This window comes from Sphaerodactylus townsendi, linkage group LG03 (assembly GCF_021028975.2).
Source record: "Sphaerodactylus townsendi isolate TG3544 linkage group LG03, MPM_Stown_v2.3, whole genome shotgun sequence".
Lineage (NCBI taxonomy): Eukaryota > Metazoa > Chordata > Lepidosauria > Squamata > Sphaerodactylidae > Sphaerodactylus > Sphaerodactylus townsendi.
The window spans coordinates 162,473,974-162,494,887 of NC_059427.1; the positions used below are offsets into that span (position 1 = coordinate 162,473,974).

Below are 20,914 nucleotides of genomic sequence, written 5' to 3' on the forward strand. Positions count from 1 at the left end.
GACAGCAAAAACGCCGATCTCCAGGGTTGGGTCGGCGCCATGTGGCGTCGACCAGCATTACGCCTACGGTCGCTGGGCGGAAATGGCCATAGTTCCTGTGGCTGAGCTAAAAGCCAGAGAAATATCTTGCTAAGGGTGGGACATTATTATAACATTAGCTTAAAGACATTACATGTTATCAAAGGCAGTTCAGTCTCTGGTGGGAAAATGCTTCATGGTGTGCGAAAGGTGTACAGTCACCTTGGCGTTATCAAGTAGTGGTGTAGGGAGTTGAACTAAGATTGGGATGGCCAGGTTCAAACACACATGCCATGGAGGATCAGTGGGGGGTGACCTTGCCCCAATCACACACACAGTCTGACCCACCTCCCACGCTTTTTGTGAAGATAGAACAGAAGAGAGAAGAATGTTATAGGACAGTGGCGGCGAACCTTTTTGAGACCGAGTGCCCAAATTGCAACCCAAACCCCACTTATTTATCGCAAAGTGCGTGAAAAAATGTTTCCTTTTGTTAGTCCTAATTCTCCCCCCCCCCAGCATTTTCAATGTATGCCCCCTAGTTTTAGTATTGTGCTAATTTAGTATTCAAACATGTCCAATACTCATGGATATGGAGACACAGAGCCCCTTAGTAAGATAATTAGTATTGCATTCAAAGCAGTTCAGACTCCTCTGCCTAACAAACATATCTATGCTTGTGCTATGATGCCCCCTAGTGTCCCAACGCCAGATTTCAAGCTCGGCAAACAGGGAAAAGATTAAGTGGCGAGACAGTTTGGGCCAGCCTCCTGTTTCTTCCCTGCTTTGAGACCAGCCTAGACCTGGTTCAGCAACCTGTGGCTCTCCAGATGTTCATGGACTACAAATCCCATCAGCCCCTGCCAGAAGGGCCAATTGGCCAAGCTGGCAGGGGCTGATGGGATTTGTAGTCCATGAACATCTGGAGAGCCGCAGGTTGCAGACCCCTGGTCTAGACACAGAAGCTAAAAATAATGAGCTGCTTCCGCTGTTTATAATTGACAACACTCAGCAAGTATTATGCCCAGCAGGGACAAGCACCAACTGGCCACTGCTGCAAAGAGCGAAAGGGAGAATGTCGATGCTACACAAGGCCTAGTTATACCCCTGTTCAGGATAAAGATGAGAGTGAGGTCCTGCCTTGTGCACAGAAAGACACAGGAGGCCCTTCTGCCGGAGAAAATAGTGCTGAATCTGAACACTTTTCCGTTGTTCCATTTTGCCCCTCAGCCAGGAGAGCCACTGCTGCTCCCCAGCTCTGGGCTTGCCCTGCCGCTTCATAGGTTGGGAGGACAGCCGCTGCTGCTCCAGGGCTTCCCCTCGGTGACTCGGGGCTTCCCCTCGGCCCTGCCCTGCCAGGCTGCTCCTTCAGCCCCTTTTGTTCCGCACTGTTCTGGAAAAGAGAGGGACAAAGAGCAGAGCACAAACCTCGGCTAAGGGGAGGGGATCTGAGGAGGAGGAGGAGGAGCAGGTGGCTGCAGGGAAGTCTTAGCTTTGCAGCACAGCACAATTTGAGAATGGTGGGACTGCTGTTTGCAACAGAAAAGGATCGTGAGGTCTACAAGTGCAATGCTCATAATTCTGGTAGGATTTAGTAGGCGGCAGGCAAATTTTACGTCTGGAATGGTCACTGTCTTCGCCATTGTTTCTGTGCTACTGTTTTCACGCAGAAACTATAGAGAGGAATTGGAGCCTGTAGCAGCTGGTTGTCCATCAGAGGACAGCCCTGTGCCCTGTGAGACAAGTTATCATCCACACAATTTCCAAGAAGTTCACAGTAACACAAGGACAGTGACATGCTCTACAGTGCCATGATGGGGGATTGCATCTATGTGACTGAGATGCATTCCTATCCCAATGTAACTGCTTAAAGCTACAAACTAATGCTGCTACAAGAGATATGTAACCAGCCTGCTATATGTTATGACTGCCATCTGGAGGACTCTTTCCTTGATCCATACTTTATAGCTTCACATGCTTTGTAGATAACTAGGCTTTCCCTGGCACCCTGGTCCTATGAGAAACAGTTTTGTATCCATTATTTCGTGGGGGCAGGAAGCCAAGTGGCTTTCTCTTACTATCTATTGCCGACCCTGGGTCACCTTAGCTCCAGGGACTGTTTTTCACAAACGGGAAAAACGGGAGGGGGGACTTGCAATGGGATAAAGGGGATGGCAAAGGCCAGGTTTGTCAGAATTGGCTTTGCCAAGCTTTGGTGCTCTGACACCTCATCAATAAGCGCTACTGATCCACAATACAGAGTCCATTTATTGGCTTAAGGACCTGACAGTGACATGGGACATATGTTTCCCTTGTATTCACCCACAAAAGCCATCAGAATTGTGTTTAATGTTCCCTCCTTGGGGTTCTGATTCCACATCAAGTGCGATTACCTGAAATTTACTTATGCACTTTAACCTTTCAGGAACCTCAGGTACTGTCCCCCACCCAAACTCTCCTACAGCAGAGGTGGAGAAGGATCCGGGGGCTCCATGGATAGTCAAGCCAATGGAGCTCAAAAATTTCCAAAGGAAAAGACTGGGCCTGTCTAAGTCAAACAGCTGCAGCCAACGAGAATAAGATCATTGGTCCGGAACAAATTGGGTTTATCAAAGGGAAATCTACACTAGATCATGCCATTCTTCTGAATACAATGATAGCCAAGTATGTAACAGGGGGTAAATCCCCTTTGTATGTTGCCTTCTTGGATCTCAAAGGGGCATTCGATTCAGTGAATAGAGAACTCTTATGGGAAAAACTTACGGTAATGGGTATCGATGGTAGGCTGCTTGCTCTTATCAAGGCTTTATATACAAATACCACCCTTCAAGTGAGATGTGACCCATCGGGAAAATTAACGCCAAAAATTCAATCCTTTAAAGGTGTTAAACAAGGCTGCGTTTTGGCCCCCTTGTTATTCAATCTGTTCATTAATGATCTGTCCCCTGATCTAAAATCGGTCAACTCACCTTGCCCCAGCTTTGGTAATGTGACTCTACCACTACTTCTATTTGCAGATGATGCGTTATTACTCTCTAGAACGAAGAGGGGATTAAATTCCTTGTTATCCAAATGCAGTGATTATTGTACACGGAATTCTTTATCCATCAACCCTGCTAAATCTAAGGTGGTTGTATTTGCTAACATTTATAAACCCAGTAGATGGATGTTAGATGGTGCATTGGTTGAACAAGTCAAGTTCTGCAAATATTTAGGAATTGTTTTCCATCATAAAGCCTGTTGGTATAAACACAGAGACCTAGCCATGACAGCTTGTAGGGCTACTGTGGTGGGTGTGGAGAACTTTTGCTTTACGAAAGGCAATAGGTTTATCCCTGCCGCAGTTAGAGTCTTTAACATGAAAGTGATTCCTCAATTGCTCTATGGAATCCCCTTGTGGATTAATGCTTGGAGCCAAAAAGTTGAAAGGATCCAGTCAGCCTTCTTATACAAAATATTCGGAGTGCCACATTGCATTCCTTATGCTGCACTCTGTTTGGAAGCGGGACAGCATCTGCTGGTTTCTGAGAAAGCTCGGCTGGCCACCCTTAAGTTCTGGGTTCACCTGTGCTTTAATTCGGACACTGGTAGCCTTATCAATCATATCCTCCCCCAACTCCATGGATCTAAGTGGTGGCGGCAGTTGAAATTAAAATACTTTTCCTGGGATTCTCCTGGGAGTCTTTGCAAATGCTACCTCCTTCCGAACTCTTTTTTCAACTAAAAAGGCTACTCCTTTACCAGGAGCTTCAAGTTCTACAAGACCAAGCTGAAGTAACTGTTCCCTTCTTTTTCAACATCAAATTCAAAACCAATGTGATGGCAGACTATTATCTGAGTATACTCCAAGAGTTTCCAAGAAGCTTCAAGAGATGGATATACACAAGGGCTCGTTTGTAATTCTCTTCCCTTGTTCTGTATTACTCAAGGGAGAGTTTCTTAAAGTCCATTGACTCGTAAAGGCAGGAAATGCCCCCCATCTGTACTATAGTGGTGCTGCAATTCCATGGAACATATGGCAATGCTCAATCTGCCCCAAATACAGAGGGAAGCTAGGACCAGAGCTTTTGACCTTTCCCTTCCACTGCTTTAAAGTTTAAGGAATACTCTGTTGCTGGGAAGGTGGCATTCCTACTAAACAACTCTTCTTCTGTGATTTTAAATTCTGTAGCTAGGTTCCTTTTAGGAACCTTGGAATAATACCTGTGGTGGTTTTATATATGGAACATCTGTCTGGATAATGCTGGTTGTTATATTCGTTTTATGCCTAATAAAGGTTTTATGTATGTATGTATGTAGCTGCAGCACATTCCATTCATTAGCAGATCGTTTGTCCAAGACACATTTTGTTTTACAGTGATAATTATCAGCAATATCTCCGAGTACAAATGGAAGAAGAGCACCTGCAAAGGCCCGACAGCCCTTAAATTTCCTGTTAAGATTTCTGCTGCATTGTTCAAGTTGCGTTTGTGAATGTTTAAAAAAAAACTACGCGCATAGTTCAATTTGTTAAAACATTGTAAGTATAAAGGTTTATTTTTTTGCAACAGTTATAAAAGTTAAATTTTCCTAGTAACCCTTGTTTCCGCAAGAGTAGGGTGACCTATTTAACTAGTACACCAAACAAGAAACCTTACCAAACTGCAACCTTATTTTCCAAACAGTAACAAATAAATACATAGAAAACAACTAATTTCCACAGCTAACATTTCAACTGTAAGTTAACAGGACGGAGCCTGAAGATTTGGGGCGGGGGAGGAGGCTGGGGGAAGTCACACTGTACACATCTCAGATGTCCAACTCACCTACCCCCTTTTTATTTCTCTTGCACCTGCTTAGAGCTTGGGGAACATTTTTTGGTGCCATAGGAGGTTGGTGGTTCTGATGCCCCAGGTTGTGCAATTTCTGGTTTTTAGCAGGAACCTTACTCCCCTGATCTTCCCTGGTTGGATTGGGGCTTGGTGGTACTCCTACTCCTACTCCTTGTAGTAGTAGTAGTAGTAGTAGTAGTAGTAGTAGTAGTAGTAGTAGTAGTAGAAGGAGGAGGAGGAGGAGGAGGAGGAGGAGTAGAAGTAGGAGGAGGAGTAGTAGTAGAAGAAGAAGAAGAAGAAGAAGAAGAAGAAGAAGAAGAAGAAGAAGAAGAAGAAGAAGAAGAAGAAGAAGAGGAGGAGGAGGAGGAGGAGGAGGAGGAGGAGGAGGAGGAGGAAGAAGAAGAAGAAGAAGAAGAGGAGGAGGAGGAGGAGGAGGAAGAAGAAGAGGAAGAGGAAGAGGAAGAGGAAGAGGAAGAAGAAGAAGAAGAAGAAGAAGAAGAAGAGGAGGAGGAGGAGGAGGAGGAGGAGGAGGAGTTTGGATTTATATCCCCCCTTTCTCTCCTGCAGGAGACTCAAAGGGGCTTACAATCTCCTTGCCCTTCCCCCCTCACAACAAACACCCTGTGAGGTAGGTGGGGCTGAGAGAGCTCCGAGAAGCTGTGACTAGCCCAAGGTCACCCAGCTGGCGTGTGTGGGAGTGTACAGGCTAATCTGAATTCCCCAGATAAGCCTCCACAGCTCAGGTGGCAGAGCTGGGAATCAAACCCGGTTCCTCCAGATTAGATACACGAGCTCTTAACCTCCTACCCCACTGCTGCTCCTTTCATACAGCAAAATATGAAATTGGTTTAGTTGTTTTCCTTTCAAATCTCACAAGGTATCTGCTGCTTTGGGGAGAGGAAGGGAAAGGAATTTGTAAGCCACTTCGAGACTCCTTACAGGAAGAGAAGGGAGGACGTTATAAATCCAAACTCCTCTTCTCTACTGTAAATTGCTCCCGACACTGCATTAATCAAAGGCCTTTTAAATGTTTAATATAGTCAAGTAGATTACAATATACAAGCTTACTAAAATATACTGGATAGATTTATAATGCACTTTGCATTAAATGTAGACAATTCAGTATCGTTTCAAGTCCATTTTTAAACGTGTGGGTCATTAAGTCCCAGGATTCCTTCCATGTCATTTTCATCTGCCTTAATTTTATGCCCATTGGGGCTTTTGCACATTTTTGCACTAAACTTGTAAGATCTGGACCAGTTTCTAATGTCAGCACTTGACCCAGAAAGCTCCGTCGAAGAGTAAATTTGGCTGCCCCTCCTTGAATGGATTACAAAGACCACAGAGCCAGACCAACAGTGGCGTATCTGCCTAGAGACAAGGGGTACCCCTTGTCCCCGGGCGCCACTCTTCTAGTCACGTGGGGGGCGCAAAATCGCCCCCCCATGTGACCAGAAAGTCCTGCTGTCTCATCGTTTTCGCATGCCTCAACACCATCCAGCAGGGGGAGTCTGTTAGGGGGGAGGTGGGCACCCTAGACCTTGCCCATGTCCATGGTGACATTGGCGGGGTCTAGGACAGTGGGGGTGGAACCTGGGGCATCAGGGGGTGGAGCTAGGGGGGAAGAGGGGAGCGGCAGAGCCTGGGGGCGTCCTGGAGACAATTTGTCTCCAGGCGCCATTTACCCCGGTACGCTTCTGCAGACCAACCACATTCAATGCTATGTACTCAGGGGACTACCTGGTTATGCAGAAAAAAATGTGTTTTTGTAACTTATCCAACAGTGGAGGTTCTCAAAACACAGCCAGAGGAGAAAAAAATAAAAGCTCTAGAAAGGAGATCGTTTTCGGAGCAGCTGAGCATCAGTTAAAGGGCGGTTCCAGATTCAAATGCCCATCCCTGCCGATTCCTCATTGGGCCCCAGAATCCCCGAGGGGAGATTTGGGAAGGGTGACGTATGGCATTCCCAACCTCCACATGAGGTCTGAGCATCTTCACCCCGTTTTTCTTTATTCTTGAAAAATCCTCATCTTCTGGTAAGGGATGAAGAGAGAACAGGCCCAAAATCCTTCTGAGAGCTGAGGAACCGATTGTATTCTGAAGTTTGATTCCGTGGCTGTTCTTGTTTCTTTTGCAATTCGGTTGGTTGGTTATGGGGGGCGGGGGGGGGGGCGGGTTGGTTGTTTCTTTTTATTTTGTATTTTCTTGCCTTACTTGGGGAGGCTTGGATTTTTGTAGAAGTTTTTCATTTGGTTTTGTGTGTGAGTGTTTTCTCACTACAGTTCCGGGGGGGGGGGGGTTGGGGGGAAGATTCTGTGGGTTTCAGGGTCTGGGGAAACATTTCAGAGGTTTTAGTTGATTCTTCCTCTCTCCCCCTTCCCTTCATTTTCTGGTGCTTGCTTGTCTGTTGTGTTATGACAGTGATGGCGAACCTAAGGCACGGGTGCCAGAGGTGGCACTCGGAGCCCTCTCTGTTGGCACACGCACAGAGTTCATCATGTGGGGGGCGGAAAATCACACACACCCCACATACACATCTAGGCTGGCCTGGGCCACTGAGCACGATGTGCGTGCACCGCGGTGAGTAGGGAAGACTCAGCTGGTGGGCCTGGTGCCTGTGCTCCGGGTGGCTGATGCCCGAGAGGGGGACCCAGAGGAGGCAAAGATGCTAGAGAGGTACAGTGCGGTGTCCGCGGGGTTTGCTGGAGGCTACAGCAGGCTGGCCCCTGCTCGAGCGGGTGGGGTGGAGGAAGAAAGAGCCAACCAGTTTTTCCTAAACTAAAACCTCAGCATTCAGGTTAAATTGCCGAGTTGGAACTTTGCGATAAATAAGTGGGGTTTGGGTTGCAATTTGGGCACTCGGTCTCAAAAAGGTTAGCTGCCACTGTGTTATGAGGTGTTGTGGTAGGCAAGGCCTGTTTTTCCTTCATTTATTTATAGGAGGGGGGGGGGGTGTCTGTTCATTCTTTCTTGGTAGAGTTGGTGGGCCACCAAAGGGGGCGCCCTCATCTTCCCTTGGAGTTTTCAGTTTCCAATGAGGGTACCCTCTTTGGGGGGCCATCAAATTGGACCCCCTGAAGCAAACTTCACCAAACTTGGGGGTCCTTCTAGAAGAGCCCCTGCAGCTATGCTGCAAAAGTTTGGTGTGTCTACCTTGAAAACAGCCTCCCGCAGAACCTCAAATAAACGAATGTTTGGGTTTCTGGGGGAAAAAAACATGAAAAAAAATTACTGGTATGGATATTTGGGGTTTTTTTCCAGCTTTACCAAAAAAAATTCAGGTCCAATAAAACTGAATCCAAAAACCCCCACAAAAATAGTGCACAGCCCTGTTGCCAACAACCCCAAACAAAAATGTCCTGTCCCTTCAATATAAGCGTAATGTGTGGCAAGGGACAGGTGAAACTTTCCAGGCACATCCTTTGCTTTTATTTATTTCTGTTCCACTATTCTCCCCAGTTTAGACTCAAAGAAGCTTCCAGAATACTGTTGGCCCCTCCTTTACGTTCCCTCATTAACAGCCTTGTGAGGTAGGTCAGGCTGAGAGTCTGACACCCACCACTGAACTTCCTTGGAAGGAATGGAGATTTGAATCCATATTGCCCAAGGTCCTATTTCACCACTCCAACTACAACGCCACACAGATTCTGAAGTGGCATGGAGGTCAAAAATATTCTGCAGAAAAAGATATCTTATCAAGCATTTATAATGGGGATGACAGTTTCCCCCCTCTAGGCTGTTGACACCGTCCTTTGGCACAAATGCCACCAACCATGTCTTCATCCTCACAGCCACCATGGTGGTTAAGAGAAGCAGACTCTTATCAGGTGAACAGGATTTGTTTCCTCGTTCCTACACATGAAGCCTGCTGGGTAACCTTGGGCCAGTTACAATTCACTCAGAACTCTCTCAGCCCCACCTACCTCACAAGGTGTCTGTTGTGGGGAGCTGAAGGGAAGGAATTGTAAGCCGCGTATTGTCAAAGGCTTTCACGGTCGGATTCAACTGGTTGTTGTGGGTTTTCCGGGCTGTGTGTCCGTGATCTGGTAAATCTTGTTCCTAACGTTTCGCCTGCATCTGTGGCTGGCATCTTCAGAGGTGTATCACAGAGAGAAGTCTGTTACACACTACAGACTTCTCTCTGTGATACACCTCTGAAGATGCCAGCCACAGATGCAGGCAAAATGTTAGGAACAAGATTTACCAGATCACGGACACACAGCCCAGAAAACCCACAACAACCAATTGTAAGTCACTTTGAGACTCCCTAAATGTAGAGAAAAAGAGAGGTATAGATGCAAACTCTTTTTCTCTTCTTCTACAATAACACCACATCCCTACAAAATGATACCCCCCCCCCCCAAAAAAAAGTGTGTAATTAAATGACTTTTAGGCAGGCTGGAGCCCGCCAATATCCTATTTTGCATTAAACTAAATGAATCATCCAAGACTAGGGCTTTTATTGTGCCAACAAGTTCTTGGCATGGCGGACCAACAAAATGAACCGTTGTCTCTGTCTCCCAGTAAAAAAAAAAATCCAAGTTTAAAATGCGCATTATGCCATGGGTGTGCAACTCTGCCCCTCCAGATGTTTATGGACTACAGTTCCCATCAGCCCCTGCTAGATCTGGAGAGTCAATGCTGGCAGGGGCTTAGGGAAACCATAGTCCATGAACATCTGGAAGGTCAATGCTGGAAGGGCTGATAGGAACCGTAGTCCATGAACATCTGGAGGGCCAGATTTGTACAACCCCGCACTACATTATTTGTCCTGTATGGTTTTTTTTAATCCTATCAGTATTGTTTGTTTGATGTTGGTTTTACATGTAATTGGGTGAGTGGTCAGTTCACTGTATTTGAGAGAGAATAACATCGGAACACCCCCCCCCCCCGCAATTTGGCTTTGTTCCTTCATCACCCCAACACCCACCCACCCAACCACCCCCGCTGTACAGGAGCATGCAAAAACACCCCCGCAACACTCTCTCTCAACCTGGATTAGTTTACGGCGAGGGGTGCATGTTTTAGCTTTGCGGCAAAGGATTCAGGAGGGAGGGGGGGTCCCGCAAAGTGCAAGATCCTGGATGTTCCCTTCTCTCTCTCCCTCTCTCGCACGCACGCCCCATCAGCTGCCTCTGGAGCCACGCTGGATCCCCGACGGCTGCTGAGCTAAAAGCTACAGCGGATGGGAAAAGGGATTCCCGGCGGACCGGCGGCAAACGAGCTCTGGCTGCGGTAGATCCCACATCATAACAACACCGCCTGTCGGCGTGGCGGCCCCTCGCTCTCCAACCGGCCGCTCCTCTCCCCGGGTTGCTGCAACCCATTGCTTGCAAGTTGCAATCCATGGCTTGCAAACTGCCCATGGCTTGCATTCTACCCATGGCTTGCAATCCACCCTAGCGTGCATTCTACCCATGGCTTGCAATCTTCCCCATGGCTTGCGTCCTGGCACAGTGCAAAAGCGGCGCGCGCTACAACCCAGCCGGCTGCCTTTGCTAAATATATCCAGCCGTGCCTTCACGCTTCGCTCTGCAGCAGCTCGGCTGGTGATAATGCCGCAGCTGCCGGCCGCCCGTCTTCCCAGGGGCGAGAGCCGCAGCGATCCCAGGGTTATTTGCCTGCTGGGATCTTCTACAAAACGCCTCCTCGGCCCACGACTTCATAGGATCCTGCTAAGGAGGGCTGAGTCGGCAGCCTCTGGACGCGCCGTCTCCTCGCACCGTCGCAATCTCGGTTCCCCTGCATTTCCCTTCCTCCAGATTGCAAACTCCCCAAACAACCCAGGCAGCCTAAGCCGTCTTGGACATTTGCAAAGCCCTGCAGAGCAATTCTATTTTTACCCTGCCGGTTAACATGACCCTGTTTTTTTTTTTTTCCCTGCACAGGTTGGGCTTGCTTTTGCTTTGAAACGGCGAGAAGCAGCTCCTGTTATGTAAGTTAATTGCATAATGCCACCCTAAACCAGTCTATGCTCAGTGGGGCTTACTCATGGGAAAGGGAGGATTGCATATAGGATGCGCGACCCGTTTCTGTTGCAGATCCCTACCCTGGTGTTACAGGTGTGTTGCACTGTTTGCGCCCCACCACCTCTGCATTGCAACACAATTTTGCAGGCTGCTGTTCTGGGCTACTCAAAAGCAAATGCTCCTGCATGGAAACACAGGATCACAGGTTCTGCTGTTGGCATAACAGACAACACCCCCCTCCCCCAATTCCGATATAAGTATCCTTGTTCAACAGCATCCCAAATGCTTGTAAATCCTCACCGCAACTATCCTTTCAACCAGCAAGCATCCTGAAAAAGACTGCGCTATTTATCCATTCAACACCAAGCTTCTACAACACTGCAACGTGCTGCCCCATAATCCTGTTCTTCTCAGGGTATGTAGGGTTGCCATTCTCCAGGAGGTGGGTTGAGAGCTCCTGGAATTACAATTGGTTCCAAGGGACATTATCAGTTCCTCTGGACTAGGCTGACCAGTCGTCCCGCTTTTGGCGGGACAGTCCCGCCTTCAAACAATTTGTCCCGCGTCCCACAGTTTTTTTCAAGTGTCCCGGTTTTTTGAAGGCTGCCGCACTGCCTTCTGGGGCGCAAGGCAGTGCGGCAGCCTCCCACGTGCGGCCGCAGGAGCGCACGGCCTTCTGGGGCGCTCCCTTCCCGCCCTGTCACAGGGCAGGAAACAGGAGCGCCCCAGAAGGCAGTGCGCTCCTGCGGCTGCGTGCGCGGCCGCCTGTCCCGGTTCACAAAGGTGACCATCTGGTCACCTTACTCTGGACAAAATGGCTGCTTTGAAAGGTGGACCTATACATTGTTGCCCACTGAGGCCCCTCCTCTCTCTAAGCTCCACCTTCTCCAGACTCCGCCCCTATAACCTCCAGAAATGTCCCAGCCCAAAGCTGGCAGCCCTGGAGTAGCTCCTTTGTTTTTAAAGATTCTGGCGCCTTTAAGGGGTGTTCAGTATTTCCCCACCACCCAGAAACCCATACTGCAATCCAAAATACTTGAGAGCGCTGGTGGACTGCCTTTGCCTTCGAACAGAGCGTTTTTTCAAGGTTCAATGTCTTCGAGCATGTGCCGATTGATCCCATCACAGGTATTTCACATTTCATATAAACAGAACAGTGACCTCCGGGAATTTTCCCCTCGCCAACTTTACCTCATCTATTGGCAGTTGGCCAGGAGGAGAAACGGTTTTGACTGGCCTAACCAGAATTTATTCCAGTCCTGTTTAATTGCTGGATGCATCCTACACTGCTGATAAGCAAAACATTGCTTGACATGCGAACGAACACTCTCCTTGTTTGTGCCGCAGGAAAAAAAAGGTGGGGATTGTCATCAGCCTCAGGAGAAAGGTGTGAAAGGAACTTCCTCTGAAGTTACCTCAGTTTAGTTGCAGTGTATCAAATCTCGGCTTCCATTGTTTGTGCAAAACCTGCCAGCCCTCTGCAATGCACCAAGCCGTCTCTCCTGTCTGGTGCGGGTACCCAAATCCACTGGATGACACTCCCCTGTTTGACTGGACTGTGCCTCCGCATTGCTACAAGCCAGATTTCCTTCCCCTCCAAAATGTTTTAACTCTGCCACCGCCTACACAGCAGATTATAACATTGCGGAGCTGCGCGAACGCTGCAAAAGCTCCCATCCGGGAGAGAGGCTGCACATCAGCACACAGCTGCTCCCCGAGCACGCATTAGGGTGATGACTCAGAAGACGTTCCAGGGACATAAAGTGCTCCTTCTTTTTGATCTTGCAGCCCTCCACAAACGCTGCACTGGGATCTGCCTTGCTGTGCAGGACGAGGGGAGCCAGATGTACGGTTTCAGGATTCCAGCCTTCCATTCAAGGGTCTCTAAATGAAGGAATCGGTCGGCTATTTTCAGACAGGCAGGCTTAGAAGAAACATCTGCAGTTCATCTCCACTCTCACAGCCCTCTGGCTCCGTTCCAGAGGCATCAAACACTGCGAGACTCTTTCCAAGATCTCTCGCTCGCACGCACACGTGCATGTGCCTACGTCTGCAGTGGCGTAGTGGTTAAGAACAGGTGCACTGTGATCTGGAGGAACCGGGTTTGATTCCCAGCTCTGCCGCCTGAGCTGTGGAGGCTTATCTGGGGGATTCAGATAAGCCTGTGCACTCCCACACATGCCAGCTGGGTGACCTTGGGCTAGTCACAGCTCTACGGAGCTCTCTCAGCCCCACCTACCTCACAGGGTGTTTGTTGTGAGGGGGAAGGGCAAGGAGATTGGAAGCCCCTTTGAGTCTCCTACAGGAGAGAAAGGGGGGATATAAATCCAAACTCTTCTTCTTCTTCCTAGTTGCCACTCTCCCAGAGATCTGCCAGAATTAGAACTCATCTCCAGATGACTGTTCAGGGTTGCCAGGTCCGCCCCCCCCCTCGGTCACTTTTGGGGTGTGGGGGGATAGGGTTGCCAGATCCAGGTTGGGAAACTCCTGGAGATGTGGAATGGAGCCTGGGGAAGACGGTGTCTTCAGTGGGGTACCCTGCCATAGAATCCACCCCCAAAAGCATCCATGTAGGGCACAGGTGTCAAACTCGCAGCCCTCCAGATGCTAATGAACTACAATTCCCATCAGCCCTTGCCAGTATAGCCAAAGCTCATGTTGGGTGGGACCGATTGGAATTGTAGTTCATGAACATCTGGAGGGCCGCGAGTTTGACACCCCTGATGTAGGGGAACAGAGCATTGTAGTCTGGAAATCAGTTGTAATTTGGGGAATCCACTGGTCCCACCTGGAGGCTGGCATCCCTACGACAGCATTTTGGAGGGTGGACTTTAAGGCATTATGCTCCACGGAGCTCCCTTCCTTCCACAACCCCCCCCCCCCCACTTCCCCAGGCTCCACTCCCAAAATCTCCAGGGATTTCTCAGTCAGAGTTGGCAGTCTGATGCCTGCCCCAACCAGGTATCTCCAGGCACTCCCCTTTAATTCTGAGGCTCTCCTGCCCCTGAAATCCTTATTTCCAAGCACCCGACAACCCTCACTATGGGAGTGGCATAGCGCCCAGGGGGTGTCTTGCACCGGGTGCATGCCAGTGTGGGGGCGAGGGGGGCATGGAGGGAGGCAGGGCACATACGTGCACTGGGCGCAGTTCCCCAGGGGTGGAGCGAGGGGGAATTGAGCCCAGGGCATGCCTGCAACCTCCTCCCCTGCCACACTCCTGCCACACCCCAAAACGCCTTGGCCACGCCCCCACACAGGCGTTCACCCAGGGCTTCATGCCCCACCGGCCCCATTGGTACTACGCCACTGCAGTTCCCCCTCGCTACAGCTCTTCAATACGACAAAGGGGCAAAGCACAGGCCTTACATTTAACTGTGCACACAGGGAGAACGCGCTACACATGATCTTTGTGATATATTCGATCACCATTTTATATGGTAGGTACCCACGCTTGCATATGCCAGCATCAGAATTTGTACGGCAAAACCCTTCCGTCTTAAAGTACCAAATCTGAACATACGCCTACTGCCACTTTCAGACAAAACGATGCCCTTGGGTATCAGGAGGATGACAAGTAGCGCGTTCTCCCCATATTGCATTCGCACTCAGCACCTGAAAAGGGGCTAGAACAGGGGTAGGGAACCTGCGGCTCTCCAGATGTTCAGGAACTACAATTCCCATCAGCCTCTGTCAGCATGGCCAATTGGCCATGCTGGTAGGGGCTGATGGGAATTGTAGTTCCTGAACATCTGGAGAGCCGCAGGTTCCCTACCCCTGGGCTAGAATCAAATGGTAAAATCGATCGAAGTCATTGCTCTAGGTGGGTGCAAGTTTGAAAGCACCTCCATCAAAACAAAATCTCCCCTTGCGGAAAGAAAAAATAGAACATCAGGAACATACAAAGATGTCGGGGTCCATTAAAGTCCATCGAGTCTGCTCAGACTGGCAGCAGCGCTTCAAAGTCTTGAGCAGAGATGTTTCATATTCACCTACTGCAGGTCCTTTAGCAGGAGAGGTCAAGAATTGAAGCCTGGGATTTCTTGCATGCGTTCAGCTTAGCTCAGAGATGGTGAGCCTATGACACACATGTCAAAGGGGACATGCCACGGCATTTGGCATTCACCGACACCCAACGACAACTATTCTCCCAGTTTGAGTCTGGCCCCTTCCGCATAGGCAAAGTACAACGGGTTGTAGAAGAGTTTGGATTTATATCCCCCCCTTTCTCTCCTGCAGGAGACTCAAATGGGCTTACAATCTCCTTGCCCTTCCCCCCTCACAACAAACACCCTGTGAGGTAGGTGCGGATGAGAAAGCTCCAAGAAGCTGTGACTAGCCCAAGGTCACCCAGCTGGCGTGTGGGAGTGCACAGGCTAATTTGAATTCCCCAGATAAGCCTCCACAGCTAAGGCGGCAGAGCTGGGAATCAAACCCGGTTCCTCCAGATTAGATACACGAGCTCTTAACCTCCTACGCCACTGCTTGTAGTCAGGAGACAGCAGCCCGCATTGCCGTCGAGGCATTCACGTGCCTCCAGCATTTCCCGGGGCAGCCGTTCGCTTGTGAGTGGCTGCACTCCACGTTAAAACGAAAGAATCGTGGATGGTGTGATTCTCAAATAACCCATTCTGGGGCAGGGGGAACGCAGGGCAGCCTCACTTCAGGGGTGGGAGCCGTGGCCCCTACCTAGTGGAACAGGCTTCCAAGGGAGATCAGGGCCCTGCGGGACCTGCAGAGTTTCCGCAGGGCCTGTAAGACGGACCTGTTCTGCCAGGCATCTGGCCAGCCTGGCTAAAAACATCGCTGCCATTTCATCTGGCCTCCTTTGGGCATAAAGGTAGGGAGGGGGGAGGGTGAAACGCCATCTGACGCTGTACAGTTCCGGGTTTTACTATTGCTAATCAGTTGTTTATGTTATGTTTTTAAGCTGTCTTTATCACTCTTGTTCACCGCCATGAGCCCCTAGGTCTAGGGGAGGGCGGTTTAGAAATCAAATAAATAAATAAATAAGCCCCACCCACCCCCAAAACAGGTTTTTCCCTATTCCCAGCCCGGGTTTATTGGCGCATGCGAAAGGGGCCTCTGAGTCATTTTTCTAATTATTTGATGTTCCTTTATGCAATGCATCACACCACACGTGATTGGACTGTATTTTTTTTTTAATGTACTTGTAAAGAATTGTTTCTCTTTTGTTGGGGGGGGGGGGGAGAATGTCACGCCAGCAGAGTCAAGTTAGGCATTTTCCAAATTTTTGACACTCCGATGGCCTAGCTCGAGTTATGCTGTTTCCCTATCTTCAGAGTTGTTGTTTTTAAAAATGGGGAAGCTTTCTGAAAGCTTCCGCTACAGACTGAAGTCACGCAACCCAAGACAAGCAGCGTTGTGTGATTCTGCTGAACGTGTTGCCTTTGAAGAGGAATTCTCAGACAACCACCAATGAGCATTAGACTCCTTTGCATTAAGAACATAAGAACATAAGAACAAGCCAGCTGGATCAGACCAGAGTCCATCTAGTCCAGCTCTCTGCTACTCACAGTGGCCCACCAGGTGCCTTTGGGAGCTCACCTGCAGGAGGTGAAAGCAATGGCCTTCTGCGGCTGTTGCTTCCGAGCACCTGGACTGTTAAGGCATTTGCAATCTCAGATCAAAGAGGATCAAGATTGGTAGCCATAAATCGACTTCTCCTCCATAAATCTGTCCAAGCCCCTTTTAAAGCTCTCCAGGTTAGTGGCCATCACCACCTCCTGTGGCAGCATATTCCAAACACCAATCACACGTTGCGTGAAGAAGTGTTTCCTTTTATTAGTCCTAATTCTTCCCCCCAGCATTTTCAATGAATGCCCCCTGGTTTTAGTATTGTGAGAAAGAGAGAAAAATTTCTCTCTGTCAACATTTTCTACCCCATGCATAATTTTATAGACTTCAATCTAGAGCCCCTTGGGATGGGGCGGTATATAAGCTCAAAAAAAATAAAATAAATCATATCCCCCCTCAGACGTCTCCTCTCCAAACTAAAGAGTCCCAAACGCTGCAGCCTCTCCTCATAAGGAAGGTGCTCCAGTCCCTCAATCATCCTCGTTGCCCTTCTCTGCACTTTTTCCATCTCCTCAATATCCTTTTTGAGATGTGGCGACCAGAACTGAACACAGTACTCCAAGTGCGGTCGGACCACTGCTTTATATGAGGGCATGACAATCTTTGCAGTTTTATTATCAATTCCTTTCCTAATGATCCCCATTGTATCCTCCCCATGGCAAGCAGTCAATATTCATTACAGCAAGCCATTGCTGCCTGCTCCACCTCCCTGCGCCAAGCATTTCAGACCAGACAGCGTAACATATTGGAACAGGCTCTTCACTTTGCCATTGTTTCAATCCGTTACTGTTGTCTGCCGCTGCCGTGCCTTCAACGGCAGCTTAACGTGCAAATGCCGGCAGGTGATGTTTCTCTCCGTGCTGTAAAGTACCCCACGTCTGGTTTCAGCAGACTGAGATGCACCACAAAAGGCCGAGATATTTTTTTTTTCTCTCCAGTAAACTAGCAAATCTAAATCTCCACCCACGTTCCATGGCCAATTCTCTCCGCTCCAAAGAGTCTGTGTTGTTCGCTTCCACAGTTTTATACACAGCGAAAGCATAATGCACCATTCCAGGGAGACGACTAGAAATCAACACCTCCTGGACTGCCACATGCCGCCTCTCCTTACAGCGCATCAAATCATGATTTCCTTACAGCCCACGCATCCCCAAACCAAGCAGCGCTATACTTTGCTGGCTTCAGAAGGGGAGGGGGGTGCAGATTGTCAAAGATACGAACACTGTGTTGTCCTGCATTGAGCAAAACAAGGCCGAGGGATCCTCTTGGCTCCTTCTGAAATGCCTCAGCGGATCATTGGGAATAATAAATAGCCCCTGAGGATATACTGAGTGCATTGTCTTCTCTCCACTGAGCAATGGGGTGTAGTAGTTTAAGAGCAGGTGGACTCTAATGTGAAGATCTGGGTTCAATTCCCTGCTCCTCCACATGAACAGCAGACTCTTCTCTGGTAAACTGGGTTTGTTTCCTTGCTCTCACACATGAAGTCTGTTGGGTGACCTTGGGCCAGTCACAGTTCTCTCAGAACTCTTTCAGCCCCACCTACCTCACAAAGTGTCTGTTGCCGGGAGAGGGAGGGAGTTTGTAAGCCACTTTGAGACTCCTTACAGTTGAGAAAAGCAGGATATACATCCAAACTCTTCTTCTTCAGCTTGTGGTTTAGGTTTTATGAGCCTGTGTGCATTTTTGATATTCTGGGAGGGGGATGATAAGTGCTACCCCAAAATGGCTGCCCCAGGAGGTTGGGCCAAATGAAATACCTCCCTCTGCACATCACGTGGGAGAGCCTGAAGGGGAGTGACACCATGCGCTGTTTTGAAAAGGCCCAGGCACTTACCACAGTCCTCCAGGGGATTAAAATTCCTCCATTTGAATAAGAGCAGCCAATAATGTAGGCGCAGAAGTAGTAGAAAGTCAGAGCAAGTAGAAAGTCAGAGCAAGTGGAAGAAAGTCAGAGAGAGAGAGATAAAAGGGTTTTGGATTTAACAAAAAAACTATTTCCTCTTTCCCTCCATTATTTTTCTTATAATGGAGAGATGGCAACCATAATGCAGCTGACTTGACCAAAGAAATCATGCAGGCCTTAAACCTATTCTTTTCTATTGCTAGCTTAGCATAATAACTCCAAAAATGCCCCTTTGTTCACAATTATGCAAAATGTGCAAACTAAACTGTTTTTGAGATCCTACTGTACCCAAAAGATACCTTAGAAAGTTGCCCTCTTCCTGAGAACAATAGGAGAAAAGAAAGCCTATGAGGAAAGTTCAGGCTCCTTGTCTGGAGAAATAGGGCAAATCCTTTTGAAACCATGTATAATGATAAGAAGAACAAGGGTTTTTGGTTCATGTAACGTCAAAGAGTGTAATGCTGACATCTTCCAATGGGGATTTTGGAAAACCCCAAAGGGCTGTGGGAACAGGGAAAATCTCCACCTTTTGTATGATTGATTGATGATGTGGGCACTTTGGGGTGTATTCTTTACTGCCATTTTGATGTAGTTTGTCATTAATACTATAAAAGTGAGAACACATCGCCATTTTAAGGGTGGTTCCCCTGACTTCTTGTCTTTGCCCGCAGTTGGCTGAATAAAATCTCCAATTTTATTCTGTATCGGCTTGAGCTTCTCTGAGCTTCTTTATTTTAATTCGTTACTCCATTGCAACAATAACAAGCCTCGAAGAAGAAAATTAAATATCTAGGAATTATAATTTCTACTAGAAAAGATAGGATGTATAAATATAATTATGAAAATAGATGGAAAAAATACAAAATCAGATAAAAAGTTGGGAAGTTAAAAACCTATCTATAACGGGGAAAGTAAAAGCAGTAAAGATGTGTTTGTTACCCAAAATCTCTTATTTATTTAGAACATTACCAATGGAAATTAACAAAAAACAATTTGAGGAGTGGGATAGAAAAATAAAAGCATGGATATTTAATAAAAAAAATGCTAGAGTGATGAATAAAATAGTGTATATGCCAAATGGCCTTCTAGGATGGGGAATACCGAAAACTCAGGCATATTTTGAGGCATTCCAGATAAAGAAGTTTATTAGATATTATTAATGAAGATAATACCTCCAAAATGGTTAAAGTTTGAAAAACGAAGTAAATGTGAAGAGGAGTAGGCAATTATGGAATTTTATACTAATGATTATAAATAAAACATGGAAACATAGGAAATACTAAGGCCCAAGAAAAGTGAATATGGATATATGGGGAAAAATGGAGAAGTAAAATGGATGCCTGGCATTCTGGATAGATCCCCAAGTGTGCAAGCGTGACTGGAATAGAAGGCTGGAAAAATCATAAAGAATTTAAAAGAAAAAGGGAATACATAAAGTATCAGATTTAGTTAGTGAAGGAGAAATTATACCATTAAGCAAAACTTAATAGAACTGGGAGGGAGAGAGAAATTATTGGCTGGCGATAAGGAGGAAGCATGGGAGAAAAAATTAAGGAAATTTAGGAATAAAAGATGATTGTATAATAACTCAATGGTTAAAACTCCACGAGAAATATCACAAAGGAAAATTATAGGAGCAGTATACAAGCATATGGTAGAGGATAAAAAGAATTTATGGTAAGAACTTTAAATCAAAATGGGAGAAAGAAAATATCTTAGGCAGCTTCGAAAAAATAGAAAAGAAATCATGGAGAGTATGAAGAAGTTAAAGATAAGAAAAATATGTGGAACTAGAAAGAAAGATTTTACTTAAATGGTATAGGAACCCCAATACAAGCTAGCCTATATGATAAAAGGGATCTAAAGCCCAAAATGTTAAGGCATTGTGGAGAAAAAGGAGCATATTATACTCCTGTATGAATGTAAAAAATGGTGAAAAAAAAGTGAATGTAAAAATGGTGGCAGAAAAGTTTTGGGAAAATATATATTGAGAAATATGTACAGAACAGTTGAAGTAAAAGTAAAAAATGGAGCATAAATAATGAATTATTAATTGTGGGGATAATGGATGATAAAAGAGTGAATAGAGAAGTTTGGAACCAATGTATAAAATAATGATTAAGAGCAGCACATGCAGTGTTGGCGCTTTTGGGCTGGAAAAGATAATAAAAAAATGGACAGTGTCAAAAAATGGATGGAATTACTTATATGGGAACAAATACAGTTAGAGATCTTTGAGAGACTGACAAAAAATAAACTATGGGAAGAAAAGATGGAAGACATTATGAAATTATGGACAGTGTATGAAACATGGATGGAAGAAGCCGGATTTAACAGAGAACTATGGAATAAGAGAATAAGAAGAATGAATCTCCTGCTGCTTGCATAAAACAATCAATAGAAAAGGGAGGGAGGGGGGAAAATGAAAAAATGTATAGATGAAATGAAGATATTGAATGTAACAAATGTATAAATATTCTATACAATAAAAATCTATATTAAAAAAAAACAATAACAAGCCTCGCCTTAGGACAGCCACACACATGTTATGGAAGCTCTGCAGGTATCAAGAGCAGCAAGCAGTAGAGAGCATCATCTTGAGGAATCTGTAGAAT

At 47.0% G+C, this 20,914-nt stretch overlaps 1 protein-coding gene across 4 annotated transcripts in view; it reads right to left on the reverse strand.

Annotated features, from left to right (window-relative positions):
* SYN1 (synapsin I) overlaps positions 1–20,914 on the reverse strand; it is a 203,880-nt gene that overhangs the window by 147,790 nt on the left and 35,176 nt on the right. The window contains exon 1 of one of the 4 annotated variants that reach the window (XM_048490233.1): positions 11,311–11,315. The exons of the other annotated variants lie outside the window; for them this stretch is intronic. The gene's annotated coding sequence lies outside the window, so the exon portion shown is untranslated. Of the gene's footprint in view, positions 1–11,310; positions 11,316–20,914 lie in introns of those variants that run through there. 4 annotated transcript variants of the gene reach the window in all.